The sequence below is a fragment of the Callorhinus ursinus genome, unplaced genomic scaffold, assembly GCF_003265705.2.
Source record: "Callorhinus ursinus isolate GAN/ISIS: 27379988/994484 unplaced genomic scaffold, GSC_fseal_2.0 scaffold29, whole genome shotgun sequence".
NCBI classification, from domain to species: domain Eukaryota; kingdom Metazoa; phylum Chordata; class Mammalia; order Carnivora; family Otariidae; genus Callorhinus; species Callorhinus ursinus.
Window position 1 is genome coordinate 13,656,060 of NW_027397091.1, and position 17,061 is coordinate 13,673,120.

The 17,061-nt window shown below is 44.0% G+C and overlaps 1 protein-coding gene and 1 pseudogene across 1 annotated transcript in view; one reads left to right on the forward strand and one right to left on the reverse strand.

Annotated features, from left to right (window-relative positions):
* Positions 1–17,061, reverse strand: part of KIF16B (kinesin family member 16B) — a 312,760-nt gene that overhangs the window by 277,407 nt on the left and 18,292 nt on the right. The window lies entirely within an intron of this gene.
* On the forward strand, positions 4,677–6,217 carry LOC141370239 (UTP--glucose-1-phosphate uridylyltransferase pseudogene; annotated as a pseudogene).

The following is a 17,061-nucleotide window of genomic DNA, read 5'->3' on the forward strand; positions in this document are numbered from 1 at the left end:
GGGGGGGGGTGGGGGTGGCTGGGTGATAGACGTTGGGGAGGGTATGTCCTATGGTGAGCGCTGTGAATTGTGCAAGACTTTTGAATCACAGATCTGAACTTCTGAAACAAATAATGCAACATATGTTAAGAAAAAAGAAAAAGAAGAAGATAGCAGGAGGGGAAGAATGAAGGGGAGTAAGTGAGAGGGGGAGACGAACCATGAGAGACGATGGACTCTGAAAAACAAACAGGGTTCTAGAGGGGAGGAGGGTGGGGGGATGGGTTAGCCTGGTGATGGGTATTAAAGAGGGCACATTCTGCGTGGAGCACTGGGTGTTATGCACAATGAATCATGGAACACTACATCAAGAACTAATGATGTAATGTATGGTGATTAACATAATAAAAAAATTTAAAAAAAATAAAATAAGATTGTTTTTCAAAGTGACCTAAAACACATCAGTGTCAAAAAAAAAAAAAAAAAAAAAAAAAGCTTGAAGTACAGGTCATATATTCAGCGTTAAAAAATAAGATAAAAATAAAAATTAAAATAAAATGACCTAAAACTCAAAAGTAAGCTGAGGCAAGTGAACCTAACTGTGCATCGGCGGCACACAGTGAAAGACAATGTCAGTCCTGACTGGATGCTGGAATCTGACTGTAGAATGTAGTGGGGTGTTGGCCCAAGGAGAAAAAGAACTGTAAAGAAGTCAAAGCCCTTTCAGTAATCAGATTTTTGCCAGTAAAGTAACCATTATCATTCGGAGACTTCTGTTTGTGCACTGTGGGATAATACCTGATTAATTATGGTGGTGGCCTTGAGAACCAAGGTTTTTGGATGAACGGAGACACAAACATAAGATGGATGAGGTCAAGTAAAATCATAAACTTTATCTGAAACTGAAAAAGGAAAAGAAATTTACTCCCTAGCTTTGTCCTCTGAAAAGGCCTAGAATCTCATGCCCAAATTATAGTCTCTAAATTTCATTTAGAGTCAGGGCTGTTAGGAGAACAACTCAATCCAAATGTTTGAACTATCTTGTTACACAAGAAACCAGGAAGCTATCACATCAAAAGTTACTGGTTTGTCCAAGTTGTCCATAGGCAACTTCTAATATGGCTCCTGGTGATCCCTATCCTCCAGGTGTCTGTGACCCTGTGTGATCCCCTGCCCCGGGGAGTGGGCTGGACCTAGCAATTCAATTCCACTGATTACAACACTAAGACCCCCCCAAAGTGATAGTCTGTTGCTTCCTAGTTAGGATTACAAGAAGATTCTGATTTCTGACTTGCTGGCGCTCCTGTGTGTGTGTCTCTGTCTCTGAGTCCTGGCAATGGGGACAGCCACACACCACACTGTGAGACTTCGGCAGAGACTCACATGGCAACAAACTGTGGTCGGTCAGGCAGCCACCTGAGTGAGCCTGGGAGTGCCCCTTCCCCAGCCAGGCTGGAAGGCCCTGGACTGCAGCCTTGAGAGACCCTGAGTGGGTCAGAGGACCCAAGTAAAGCCCACCCCAACTCCTGACTCACAGAAACGGTGAGATAATAGATGGTTGTTATAAGACCCTAAATTAGGAGTTTAGGGGCCTTAAGCCCCTAAGTTGTGTTACACAGTGAGAAATCACCAATAAGAGCCAGGTCAGAAGGACTCAGGAGTCAACCTGAACTAAGTTCCCACCGGCCAAATCCGAGCAGTAGAGAATGGTAACTGCAAAAGACTGAAACACATGAAATATGCATCAACTTATGAACTCATAATTTAAAACATAAAAACCGAATGGTACCCTTTGGAGAATCAAGAGTCACCTCATTATTTTAAAAACTAGTAAGTAGGGGCGCCTGGATGGCTCAGTCGGTTAAGCGTCAGACTCTTGATATTGGCTCAGGTCATGATCTCAGGGTCCTGGGATCGAGCTCCACTGAGTGTGGAGCCTGTTTGAGATTCTCTCTCTCCCTCCACCCTTCCCCCCAACCTGTAAAAGCACACTCTCTCTCTGTCTCTAAAATAAATAAAAATCTTTAAAAAAAACCCAGTATATAAAAGGGAAGACTCAAGCATTTGCCCTGCATTTCCTAAACAATTAAGTGTTTTTAATTTTAAGTTTAACCAAACAGTTGTTTGGGAAAGTTCCTCTTTTTAGAGTATTCTATCTTATAAATGAAGAAGGAGTGACAGAATTAGAATGTCAGAACTTTGCAACTCCCGTGTATTCGTGGCTCCAGGCAGTGACCATCAGTGGCTGCTAACTCCACCACTAGGAGACAACCAGACATGCTGTCCATCAGAACTGAAACACCAACACCTCTGCCGCAGAAATCTTGTCCCTGGCCCACGGAAAAGGCCGGACTCTGATCTAGAGCTGATGGATAGTGAATGCCAGGAAACACAGGGGGCAGGGGGAACACATCAAACAATACCAGAGACGCAATCAGCAAAATCCAGCTTCTGGGAATGGCAGCAGGTAAGTGACCCAGCCTATTCAATAACAAGAACAATAAATTGCAAGGAGTATAAAGATGGAAGGGTAACCTATAGATTGAAAAAAGGCTTTAAAGACCTATCATCCAGGGACACCTGGGTGGCTTAGTCGGTAAAGCACCTGTCTTCAGCTCGGATCATGATGATCCCAGGATCCTGGGATCGAATCCCATATCGGGCTCTTTGCTCAGAGAGGGGCCTGCTTCTCCCTCTGCCTGCTGATACCCCCTGCTTGTGTTCTCTCTCTCTCTGACAAATAAATAAAATCCTTAAAAAAAAAAAAAAACCTATCAACCAATGGGATTTCAGTGCAAACAGAAAAGGCATTTTTAGAAATTATAAGATATCTAGGGAAATCTTAACACTGACTAAATACAAATTTGATATTAAGAAATTATTACTACCATTTTTGGTGTGATAATGATATTGTGATGATTTTTTTTAAAGTCTTAACCTTTTAGAGACACATTGAAATAGTTATGAATGAAATAATATGATGTCTGGGAATTCCTTTAAAATAATCCCAGGGTGGGGGAAGCAGGTGTCCTGGCAACCTCAGGATGAACAGGCAGAATAAATACCAGCCAGAATAATGAAATCCAAACAGTATGTTGTAAACACCATTCAAGAACTACAATGGATTCCCATTGCCTGATCTAACTTTTCCAAGCCAGTCTGAAGAAGTATAGGCCTGGATGAACAGACCAGTAGCTTAAAAGACAAATAAATGGAATCCCCCTCCACCACCACCATGTTCACAGTGCCCAGATCTTGGGTAGCTCCATTTTGGACCCAAAAGTGAGAACTGCCTTGAGATCGCCCCATGTTCATGTGGCCATAAAATAAATACTTCACAAAATTAACCCTTTTCTTACAGCATGCAACTACCAAAAGTAGGTCCTGCCCACAGCACGAGAACTACACAATTAGTTTAATTAACACCATGGGCTGCCACATCTCGATCCCTCCCATTACCACATGGGTCATTTCTCTGTCCCTAACCAAATGTGTCTAGATCTTCTGCTTTAAAACCACTATTTTCAACAAATACCTGCTGGGAGCACACAATCATCCAGGGATGGAAGATCAGAAGGGACCCCAACAGGTGCTCACACTACTTGTCAATTCTTACTTATAAAACATGAAGGAATGCAACTCACACCGTGCCCACCACTCTTGCTGGAAGTCAGAGGCAAAGTAATTCCAAGGCTCATAGCCTTATACCTTTGGAGTGGCGCAAGTTTAAGGGCCCTTCGAATGATCATTTATTCTTCCCTTGTAGGTAACCACAGCAGTATCTCCCTAGTTTTAAATTAAAATCCATGCTATAAAAATACTAGAGAAGACACCGACTTAAAGACCATTATGTCCTAGGAGCATCTATTAGCCACTTCTGAAACCTGAAGATGCTGGGTGGGTTTCAAAGTGTTCACAACCTTAAAATCATCTGCACAGCGATGTGGCGGTGGGAGGGGGAAGGTGGCAGGTTCACTGTTCTGAGGGTCCATAGCTTTCTTCACTTTCACAAAGAGCTCTGTACCCCCAAAAGACAGCAGCTCCAGCTCAGGAACCAGCAGCACTGGTAGCCCCGGGGGCTTGTTAGAAAGGAGGGATCTCAGGCCCCACCACAGACCTACTGAATGGGAACCTGCGCTGTAACAAGAGCCCTTAATGATTCCAATGAACATGAAAGCTTGGAAAGCACTGTGCTGACATTATCTTAATCTGACAGAGTGGTAACTGGCCTTATCTTTACGTTCAGGAGACACATTCCATAATGTTATCTACTTTGTACACTGGGAAGGCACTACCTTTGTAATTTGACCTTAAAGTTCTACTTGTAAAGTCACATGGCAGAATACGGGTACAACCTAAATCAGCTGACACTGTCTCTACTCTTGGCTCGTAAGTTGTACTGTGGCTTCTGACCGAAAACAAGTGTCTGACTTACTGGGGCCTAAGAAGTCATCTGAGTGTTATGACCTCCAGATGACCTCATTCCCAGCACCCTGCCAAGCTATCAGCTTCTAGGCCTTTCTATACCCAGACTGTTTCCCAATGTCAAGGTGAGGTTGCCACCAATAGCTTGAAGTCATTCGTAAAAAGAATAAGGGTAAGGGAATAACTAAGGGGAAAAAATGGCCTGGGGACAGAATCTTAAAAAACCCAGGGAGTAAGAGAAGAAAGGAGGAGCCAGTTATGGTAATGGAGGCATGGCTCAGAGAGATCTTAGCAAAGCCATGTCTCAAGATGATGCTTCTCAGTTCCAAAAAGTCATTCAACAAGATCTTCGAAGAAGGAACTAGAAAAAATACCACAGCACCATCACATGAGTTTGAGCACACTAAAGAAAAAACCTTAATGGATTTTCAGAAGCTGTTTCATAGATTTTTTGCAAGAAAAGGGACCTTCTGTGGATCGGGGGAAAATCCAGGGACTTCCAGAAGATTCGATGCAGCCCTACGAAGAGATGAGGGCCAGGGCTTACCTAATCATATTTATCTTCTGTGCTGAACCAGCTGGTGGTGGTAAAACTCAATGGCACTTTGAGGACAAGCATGGGCTGCAAAAGCCCAAAAAGTCGGACAGGTGTGCAAAATCAGAGTATCTTTTTAGATGTGACCATTCAGCAAACTGAACATCTGAACAAAATCTACAATAGAAATGTTCCTCTTATTCTAATGAGCTAATGAGCACTCTTAATACAAATGAAGATACAAAAATAAATACTAGAGAAAAACAAACATTTCATTTGAAAAATCTACATTTTTAATCAAAGCAGGTACCCAAGGATTAATAAAGAATCCTGATTGCCTGCAGCAAAGAATGTATCTTACTCAGGGGAAAACACAGAAGCTTGGTACCCCAGGTCATGGTGACATTTACGCCAGTTTCTACAACTCTGGTTTGCTCGATACCCTTCTGGGAGAAGGCAAAGAATATATTTCTGTTTCTGATGTAGATAATCTGGGTGTCACGGTGGAGCTTTATGTTCTTAACCATCTAATGAACCCAGCCAATGAACTTGTCATGGAAGTCACGAATAAAACACATGCAGCTGTAAACAGTGGGACACTCAGTGTGAAGTCTGGTGACTGATGGAAATCGCTCAAGGGCCAAAAGCACATGTTGATGAGTTTGAGTCTTATGAAAATTCAAAATATTTAATGCCAACAACCTGAGATCCGTATCTCTCTTGCAGCAGTTGAAAAGGCTGCAGGAGCAGAAGGCTATTGACACGGAAATCACTGTAAATCCAGGGACTGGATGGAGGGCTAAATGTCACTCAGTCAGAAACTGCAGTGCAGGCTACCTGGAAAAGGTTTTAAAACTCTAGGTATTAATGTTCCTACAAGGCAGTTTCTGCCTGTCAAAACCACACCAGATCTCTCGCTTGTGATGTCAAATCTCTTACAGTCTTAATGCAGGATCTCTGACACATGGAAAGTGGGAATTGTCCTCCAGTGCCCTCGGTTAAATTAGGCAGTTCCTTTACCAAGATTCGGGATTACCTAAGGAGGTCTGAAAGTATACCAGATATGCTTGAAGTGGATCAGCTCACAGTTCCAGGGAACGGGCCATGTGCGAGGATGTTTCGTTAAAGGGAACGGTTATCAGCGCTGTTAATCATGGTGACTGAGGTGACATCGCGCCTGCAGGAGTACTGGAGAACACGATTCTGTCTGGGAACCTTCATATCCTGGACCACAGAAATGACAAATACTGTGTACACTTCATGCTGATTATGGGCTAAGTAGTTTCTTACAAGAAAATATCCTCGAGGATTCTAAAATAGACAGGTACTTTATACCGTCTTACTGCTGTGTTAATTTTTAGTTTTCTGCAATATGATTTGAGTCTAAGAAAGGCACAGATGGAAGCAATGCTTTTCTTCTCTGAAGATCTTGAAAGTTCATCTTAAAGCACAATACTGCTTAATCTTAAAACTGGGGCAGCTCTGCTGGAAAATCTTTTAACAGAGGCCTCAGTGGTGGTCACTCTAAATTGCTTGTGATTCAAAAAATAAAGTTGTGAAGCAATAAACATTTTTAAAAATAATAATCACAGGTCATCAAGATTAGGTGGAGGCCCTCTGTTCCAGAAAGAAAATTTCACACGCAACAATTTCTTAGATTGCTTCCTTTTTTTTTTAAAGATTTTATTTATTTATTTTTCCAAGAGAGCACAAAAGAGAGCACAAGCGGGGAAGGGAGGGAAGCAGACTCTCCACTGAGCAGGGAGCCTGATGTGGGACTGGATCCCAGGACACTGGGATTATGACCTGAGCCAAAGGCAGACCCTCAACCGACCGAGCCACCCAGGCGCCCAGATTGCTTCCTTCCTGAGCCTAAAAACTAAAACTATAAGAAAAAGGTATATCTTTACTCCAAAAGTATTAGCATTTATAACAAAAATGCTGGATTTTAAGCCATACAGAGCAAATTTCACTCTAGTTACTGAAAATACCCATGGAAAAGCCATTGTAATGTCCACAAAAGGCTTATAATGGTTGGAATTATTAAATGTTGAAACTATGAATACCCTTTGGTGTATTTATCCATTGTAGATTCCAGGAGAGTTGTCAAACTTCCAAATATTCCAGAGATGAAAGAAAGAAGAAGGAAGGCTCCAGTCCCCTCTTTCCCTCCACACCCTGCTGATCAATTCTGCTCAGCCCCTTGTCCACTGGAGACAGTCTACTGCCCATGGCCTTCACTTCACCGCCGAGCCTTTAACTATCAAAGGTGACTTCAGGGTCCATGTGACACTCCATCCAACAGCCTTACCTCCACTCCCTCATCCCCACAGCCAACAGTCAGTTACCTAGTCCTGTGCAATCGATAGCTCATCTACCGACCTTGGCCACATGCCACATCTCCCTGCTCCACAGACACTGTCCCAGCTGGGGCCACCACCACCTCTCCAGTGTCTTTGCCTCCAGCCTTGTCCCTTCCCACCCACACTCTACCCTGCTGTCAGAGGGATTCCTCCAAACCCACATCTCACTGTAAGGCTCCTGCACTTTAACTCCTTCAGTGACTTCTCAAAGGCTCTAGGATAAAATCCAGCTGCCAGCAGTATACAAAGTCCTTCCCGCTCTGACCCCAACTAATGTTGCCATTCAACATTGTATCAATCCCATCCCTGTCTGGCCTGGCCCGCTCCCAGCCATCCATCCAGACTCAGCTCAGACCTCGCACATCTGGAGAGCCTTCACTGAGCCCTCCATCCCATGCCCTAGTCAGAGGGTCCTCCTCCCTGTCTCACCCACCAGACTCTGAACTTCTTAAAAGTAAGGACTCTACCTGTCTGGGTTTATATCTCCAGGCCCTAGCACAGTACCTGCAACTTTGAGTTACCCATCAAATGGCTGCTAAATGTGATGGGCTGACTGAAAGTTAAATAACTGCCTCTTACCCCAGCCTAGTCTTCTCCACGTGCATCCTCTACTTCATGCCAGCCTCCCTGTGAGGGTTCCTGCTATATCACAGTTCTTGGTTCTTGCTCTCGCACAAGCTACGGTGCCATCCAGTTCCTATCCACATTCCAAAGCAAGGCTTGTCTCCAGTCTAATTTGAATCAGCCACCCTTGATAAAACTTCAGAAACATTTCCCTTCATACACCTGCCTGGTTCATCCCACTCACACGGGCCTCATCCCTGCTGACGTCACCTCTCCAATTAGTCTAGCGAGTCCCAGAGAAGCAAGAACCAGCTTCGTTCACACTCTACAACCTGAATCCACTGAGTACAAGGGCAACACTCACAATGAGTGCTCAGTGCTTTGTCTCTTAATCCTTGGGCTGAAAACTGTAAAACGCCAGGCACTGAGAGTTCCCCCAGCTCAGGTCAATTTTCTCTGACATTTAAGAAATATGGGAAATAAATCTTGACATTTTTCTCATATTGAGGAAAATAAATAATCTTAAAATATTATTTGAACATTGATTTGATAATAGAGCAAAATGAACTATGTCTCTCCCAAGCCACTTTGGTGAATTGGGTTTCTCAACCGAAAAGTCAATTATGGTTCCTTCATATAAATGAGTAATTTATTTGAAAGGTCTGGAAACTAGATCATAAGATGCTACAAACGAACCAGCTAGATTAAGTAGACTGAGTTATAGATCAATACCGGGGGGAGGGAGAAGGAGGAAGGAAGGGAAAAGAGTAAAATGCCCAATCAGAAAAAGAGATGAATTGTGTCAGCTCTCAGATTTGTGCGTAGGAGGAAGCTTATCAGAAAAAAACAACCCTATGTTAATTCAACAATTTTGAAATGTTTTTAAATTATTCAGCAATTCAAATTGATTCCAGTTGCTCAGTTGATGGTATTTGGTCACTCCATAATAAACAGCCTGACTGGGTGGTACTGAGATCTCCAAACTAAGAATTATCTAAGAAGATTCTAAAGAGTAGCTTATTCATCCCAAGTTCTAAAGTAAATTAGTATCCCCCGAATTCACCTTAAAACTTACATACTTTGTATATAATTGTAGAATCACTATGTTGTACACCTGAAATTAACATAATATTGTATAACAATCAAACTTCAAAAATATGAACTAATATTTAACTGCCTTCATTTTGGTGGCAGGACACTCAATAGCAAAAATATAAATAAAAAGCCATTTTCTAAAAGAATGTGTGACCTCCATGGGTACTGCAATGGAAAGAAGTCCAAGGAACACTGCTAAGAGGGAGAAAGAACAAGCAGCTGTGTGTAGACCACGATCTGGTTTGCAGTTATGTGGATAAATAAAGCATAAAGAATATGCACTTATATGCTTCCAGATGTGCAAAACATTCCTGAAAATTTCTGAAAGGATAAAGACAAGGCTGTTAGTAGTATGAGTAGATCTCGTGCAATATTTGAAAACAGAGTTATACTGTATCCTGATCCCCTACGCTCAATGAATTGCTCAGTCCCTCTGCTCTACCCAATGACATGTCTCTTTTCCCTATTATTAGGGCTCAAGATAAAATACAGGACACCCAATTAAGTGTGAATTTCAGAAAAACGCTTTTTTAGCAGGACTATATCCCAAATATTGCATGTGATCTACTCACACTTTATTTTTGCTTGCTACCCCGAACGCCACCATCTCTTAGCCGGGCTGTGCACCCAGCAGGCTCTTCCCCTTAGATGCACGGGTATTCGTCTCCCTTCCTCAAGCCCAGACAGCGACTGAGCAGAGTCCTCACTTTCACCTGCACCCTCAGTACCTGATGCAGCAGCAGAGGCTCCATAAATACAAGTCCCCTCGCCTGTGTCTAAGTGTGGAGTCAGGGAGGGCTATTCTCCTGCAACCAGCTTCTCCCTAACCTTTCTGGCTGGTTCTAAGCACCCAGAGAACATGGGACTGCTGACTCCTCTCAGTTGCTCTCCGTGAAATCATAAAAGCCTTTGACTCAGTTTCTGGAGAAAACCCAGGGGAGACAGACACAAAAAAATTCTGGAGTGGGCTTCTCAGGCAATCACCCTGACTTCATTCCAGCTCCTCAGAACACACCTCACCACACAGCCATCAGCCAGAGGTCAGTGGCACCATGACCTACATCCAAAGGCCAACCTCGAGTGGCAGCCAGTGAGAAGTCTGCAGAGCCCCCGCTCCATTCCCCGTGGACTGCCACCATGGACGAGCCAAGGACAGCAGTGCTGTCACAGTCTCGGATGCTAGGAACATCCCGTGTTATGTGAAATGCTCCGCTGACCCCTGCCACAGCTGGAGGGAGCTATGAAGCAGAAACTTTTATTACTATCCCTGGTCTAGAGAGGGTATAAGAAACCTAAGAAGATTAAGCAACAAACCAACTGCTGCAGGCTGGGATCCCAGAGAAGCAGACACTGTGAGGGAGTTTAGCAAGCAGGGTGTTCATTAGGGGTGCCCGGCAGAGCCATGAGCAGGGGCTACTGGGCAAGAAAGAAGGCAGATACTTTTTTTGTTTCCAGCAGAAGGAAGGACAGCCTAACAATCAGAACTATCTCAATACAAATGAGCTGCCTTGAGATGCACAGGATCATCCCTGAGGAGGTGGAGGCTGACAAATGCTTATCTGGCATGCCCCGCCCGTATGCGGAGATTTACACAGTCTTCAGTCTTCAAATATTTAGTGAGTACCTTTCATGCCAGACAATACTCTGGGTGTAGGGGAAAAGAAGTAAACAATACAGACAAGAGTCCTGCAGTCAGCATTTTAGTGACAGGGGAGAAACAAAATAAATACAGTACCATCTTAGATCCTGGTAAGTACTATAAAGAAATGAAAGTATGTCACGAGAGAGAACTGAGAGCAGAGGCAGCGGGAGGCAGGTGGCCCAGTAAAGACCTTTCCAAGGCAGTGATGTGGGAGCAAAGGCCTGACGGCAGCAAGGCCAAGGGCCAGGCAAAGATCTGGGAGGAGCATTCCAGACAAACAGAACAGCAGGACAAAGGCCGAGCAGGAACCAGGCAGGAACCAGTCGGAGGTTTGAGGAGGTAAGAGCAAGAGGCCAGCATGACTGAAGAAGAGAGGGGGTCAAGCAAAACAGGACATGAGGTCACAAAAGCCAGGGGCAAATCACATCGGACTCTGGAACTTACATGTGATAGACCACGGCCACAGGAAGGTATGGGGTCCGGGGAAGTGGCAAAATCACACACATTTTTAAATGCTCCCTCTACCTGCTATGCAGGGACTACAGAGGGGCAAGAGGAAAGAAAAGAAGCCACTGAGGAGGGTACTATAGGCCACACAAGAGACACTGGACCAGCGAGGAAGCTTAGCTCCTCTTCACTCCTTCTGAAACCACACTTCACTAGGTGCTCTCATCCCTTCCTCTGAATCGAGCCCAACCCACACATCCCCAATTCCAGAACACAACTCCAGATTTGGATTATGCCTTTAGGGTTACCACTGCTGGCTTCTCACTAGGGCTTCCCTTCTGAACACTGGAAACACCACAGTCATTGAAAAACACTGGTAAGTGGGAAGAAAAACGAAGTAGCAAAGGAGCATGAAAACTAGAATCTAATTTGCAGTTAAATAGAAAGGAAGAAGAGAAGAAAAAAATTATGCACGTATACTGAGTATTTTCTCAATTCTCCTAAGGACAGTACATAACTAGTACCATTCTAGAAGCATAGAAGGGAAATTAATTCATTATATATAGTGAGTGGATGCCTTACTCCAGGCATTAGGCATAATTTAATTCTGTCACAGAACCCTGGCCCAGCTGAGGAAAACCAGTTGAGAGCTGAAGAATTTCATGCACTATAAAATTCAAGCCCAAAAGCATAAAGAACTAAATTTTGCTTGAGACTAAAGATGATAATGACACTTTGCAGGGAATTCTGGATATTCCATGGGGAGGAAGGGCCAAGATGGTAAACGGCTTGAGAGCCAAGCTGAGGCTCTTGGCTCAGGGAAATGGAACACTTGACAAGAAGAGGATGGACTCAGGAGAGAGCAGGAGACCTTGCCCATGACCTCAACTCACATGGAGAGAAGGTGAGGCCCCAGGAGGTTAAGGCACTTGCTCAAAGTTGCTACTAGAGTTGGCACTGTGGAAAGTTAAAGGAATTAAGAGTCAATACTCCCGAGCCACAGTGAATGGCTACAGGCTGTGTGCAAAGCTAGAACCCCAAACTTGATTTTAGCTACATCCCCTTGAAAGTGGAGTTAGGTAAGCTTGGGCTCCCACAGGTACATGATGGGCCAGTCTGCACACGTGAGCAATCCACACCAAGAGTACTCTCTAAAGAGGGTGTAAGGTATCTACCCCATCAGACACTGGATCGGGGGCACAAGAAGCCCATCCAGCCTCATCTCCCACACACATCTGCACCACCCAAGCCCCCCATCCCATTCCAAACTGTTCCTTCTTCCAGGACTCACAGCAACCCTCATGCTGTTCCCTCTGCCTGGAATGTAATTTTCTCCTCCATCTCACTTTTCCTTCAAAGTTTTTAAAGATGTCTCCTCCTCTAGGAAGCCTTCCCAAACTCCTCGTAGCCAGTATCTTCTACGTGATATTCCATAACACACCACATCTTCTGTGTGATACTCCCTAACACATACCTTCTGTGTGATATTCCACAACACACCACAGCAGTTTCTACCTTCTACCTGTTAACTGTTGGGTGACTACATATTTGTCTTCTCTACCAGTCCAGTCACTTCCTGAGGGCAGAGATAATACCTTACTTTTTACATATCCCACGATACCCAGCACTACCCTCACATACAGAAAGCACCTGGATGAATGAACGAATAAGCAATGAAAGAATGAATAAAACAGCTGAACTGAAAACAAGATACTACTCTTGAATTTCAAGCACTAAAATGAAGCTAATGCTTCAAAGCCTATTATACATTTTCAATTTTTAAATGCAGATGTGTTTTCCCTACACATTTCAATTAACCTGGCAGATGTTAACTCCAAAGGAAGAAATGAAGCTCGGCTCTCCCCGAAGACCCACAGCTGTGCTCTGACTCCAGGACCAAGGCAGAGGGAACTTGGGTCTCTTCTGAGTCACAGGACAGAGGAAAAATAAGGATGTGCACATGACCAAATTTCTTCAATACCCTTCTCCAAAACACAGAATCAACAGGTTCATAAAAGAAAAGTGGCAGTTTAAATAGAATGGTGTTAAGTATAAACATCGAGAACTTTACTAATACTTCCTCTTGTTTTCCTACATTCAGATGTTAAGGCAACTATTTAATGTCCAAAGATAGCTTCGTTTAGTGCAGCAGCACCGCGGAACAAAGAAATGAGTTTTCTCTGCTCTTTTCCCACACCATCACTACAACCCTCCTTCCAGATTTATCTCTATTTTAGAAAAATGTTCTTAGTGACAGCTTTTGTAATAAAAATAAAAAAAATACAATAGCTGGCTTGTAAAAAGAAGATTGATTCCTTTTACAGCATTGCCAGCTAAATATACCAGATAGGAGAAGGGTATGCTTCAAAATACTAAATTGCAGGACTTTTTCTTCAAGAGACTTCACTTTGAGTTAGAGTGGAATAAGATGCAAGCCCAGATTCTCATGTTGCCAAGCAAAGTGGTTTCATAATTGTGCAGTGAAGCACTGGGCTTTGGGGACCGGGGTTGAAATCGTGCCTCGAAGCAGCTTGGTGACTTTGGCACCTGATTTAACTTTGCCAAGCCTTGGTTTCCTCTCCTGTAAAGTGGCTGAATAAAACCTATCAGACACAGTTGCTTAAAAGTACTGATTGTGCAGCAAGGCTGTGGGGACTGAGCTAGCCTGATGTATCATTTATTTGCTGAAAGATGTGCTAGAAGAAAGCAGGCAACACAAGGCCAGGCACACAGCCAACAATCAGTGAGTTCATCTCCATCACAAACCCAAGATCCATCCACGAATCACCAACCCTTATCATGCCTGGGCTGTCTGAGGCACTGGACATAAACCAGTGAACAAAACCGGCACAAAGCCCTGCCCTCCAGGTGGGCAGATCTGTGTTAACAACCTTTCCAGGGCTTTCCCAAAATGAGTGGAAATGGAGGGAATCCAGAAAATACATTTTGCCAAATTTTCTAGCCAGATCTCAGATCTCTAAAAGATGAAGAGCCACCATAGAGTTGATCTTCGTAGGTTTTATTTATGAAATGCTTTATCCTCATCAACACAATCCAGAGGCCACAGTTCATAAAAAAAATCAGAAACACCAAAATTCTCTCACTTATTTTTAAATACTTGTGAAAGATGTCTAGTTATTCTGACTATATACTGAATGTCCAATCAGAAGACAGGAAACGCACACTGTCCTTCCTGCCCAGCAGCCCCATCCCTCCCTCCCCAAGGGCAAACTTGCAACGCTCGCTTGTGTATAAAAGAGAGCAACAGTGGCTAGAGGCAGGAGTAGGTCAATGGACAAACGCATATGTGTCCGCTGTACAAGGCTCTTGGGGATACAGAAATGTATGATCATAGCTCTTGCCCTTCAACGGCCCATGATCGCCCCACGTGGGTGAGCGCAAACAGGATCTAAAAAGCAAAGCCAGTTGGGGGTTGGATGAGTGGCCCACCCCACCCCAGGCATGGGAGGCCAGACCAAGGAGAGATCTGATTTTGGCTGACGTGGTAAGTAAAATGAAGTCATCCAAAAAGGAAGCCCAATCACTGCCTAAAGCAACAGCCACATTTTTGTATCCTGGGAGACAAGGGGGTAGGTCACCGGACAGTTCTTTTCCAGGATATTCTTGGAACACCAAACTGAGTCACACTGCCTTTCCCGGTGCCTAAACACCGCCAGGCTTGATGAAGAGCTACTCCCTGCCTGCCCTGGCTCTTGCTCTTTTTCAGACCATGCTGGGCAGACATGGAGGATGCTATGCCACATCTGCAATTTCTGAGTTGTGATGCAACACACAAGAGCAAAGCTCCTTCCTACAGAGGAAGAAGCCACACCCCACACTCAGGCAGATTTTCGTTTTGCCATTACGTAGAAACGCCAGGCATCAGTGGAAGGCGAGCCCACTGGCACCATCCTAGGAATCCAGCAGCTGGAGAATCACCAGTAATCACACTCCCAGCTAGGACTCCCAACCCAGGAGCTCCCCAGCTTTGCTGCCCACAGGAATCTCTCAGGGGCTTTAAAATTCCTGATGCCCAGCTACAGCCCATACCAGTTAAATCCACTCTCTGGGGCGGGAAGCCATCAGCTGAGATATGAGGCCAGTGTCCTAAACTCCTGGTTTTTCCACTTCCTCCATTAAATGTCTCAGAGGAGCAACCAACCCCCGCCCCCCAACCATCATATGTCACTAGCAAAGCCCAAAGGAGAACACAAACCATGACCATGGACCTGTATGAAACCAGGTAACAGAGGTAGAAAAAGACCAAGAAGGCCACCAAAACCCTCAGCAAAGAGGAAAACACCTTTGGGCTCAGGCATGCAGTGTGCACACAATCAGAGGGATGTAGCCCAGAGTTTCGGGGTCCAAAGAGCCAGGTTCACATTCTGCATCTCAACTGACCAATGTGTTGATGACCACCTAGCCACCTGCCCATCTGTAAAATGGGGATGAATCGCCTTCTCTGCCTGCCTCAGAGGGGGCTACGGGGTTCAGAGAACAGAGTCGAAGCACGCAGAGAAGGACACGTTTATGCAGACACAATCGCTGTCCTTAGCATTACCAGCACTGTTCACAGAAACTACTTTAGAGCTATATCCCCCCACCCACGACACCTCTTTCCTGGTCTTCACAGCAATACGGAAAGGACCAGCATCTCTCAGCATTCAGTGAAACTCAAGGATGCTTATGACACAACAATGGGCCAAACCAAGAGCACTCAAAGATGACAACTCCCCCAAATACTGAAAACACCAATAATGCAGGAAAGTGGTAAGGGGAAATGGTCTGAAGTAAAGAGTTTTAAATAAAGCAAATAAAGGAGAAAGTTGTTTTTTTTTTTTTAATTCCAGTATAAATAGTGCTGTTTTAGTTTCAGGTGTACAATACAGTGAGTCAACAATTCTTTTTTTTTTTTTTTAAGATTTTACTTGACAGAGAGAGAGACAACGAAGAGAGGGAACACAAGCAGGGGGAGTGGGAGAGGGAGAAGCAGGCTTCCCGCCGAGAAGGGAGCCCGATGTGGGGCTCGATCCCAGGACCACGGGACCATGACCTGAGCCGAAGGCAGATGCTTAACGACTGAGCCACACGGGCGGCCCCCCCCCTTTTTTTTTTTAAGATTTTGACAGCAGTGATTCAACAATTCTATATATTTACTCAGTGCTCATGATATGTGTATTCTTAATCCCCACCACCTATTTCACCCATCCCTCACCCACCTCCCCTCTGGCAACCACCTGTTTATTCTCTATAGTTGAGTCTGTTTTTTGCTTTGTCTCTTTTGTTTGTTCATTTGTTTTGTTTCTTAAATTCCACATGAGTGAAATCATATGGTATTTGTCTTTCTCTGACTGATTTCACTTAGCATTATACTCTCTAGATCCATCCATATTGTTGCAAATGGTAAGATGTCATTCTTTTTTATGGCTGAGTAATATTCCATTGTATATCTATAACCACATCTTCTTTGTCCATTTGTCTAGCTATGGACACCTTGGCTGCTTCCAAATCTTGGTTATTGTAAATAAGGCTGCAATAAACATAGGGGTCCATGTATCTTTTTGAATAATGTTTTCATTTTCTCTGGGTAAACACCCAGTAGTGGGATTACTGGATCATATGGTGATTCTATTTTTAACTTTTTGAGGAACCTCCATACTGTTTTCCACAGTGGCTGCACCAATTTGCATTCCCGCCAACAGTGCACAAGTGTTCCTTTTCCTCCACATCCTCACCAACAATTGTTATTTCCTGTCTTTTCTTCGATATCAGCCATTCTTGCAGGTATGATGTGATACCTCATTGTGGTTTTGGTTTGCCTTTCCCTGATGACAAGCAACATTGAACATCTTTTCCTGTGTCTGGTGGCATTTGCATGTCTTCTTTGGAGAAATGTTCATCCATGTCTTTCACCCATTTTTTAATTGGGTTATTTGTTTTTTTGGTGTTGAGTTATGTAAGTTGGATACTAACCCTTTATCAGATATATCATTTGTAAATATCTTTTCCCA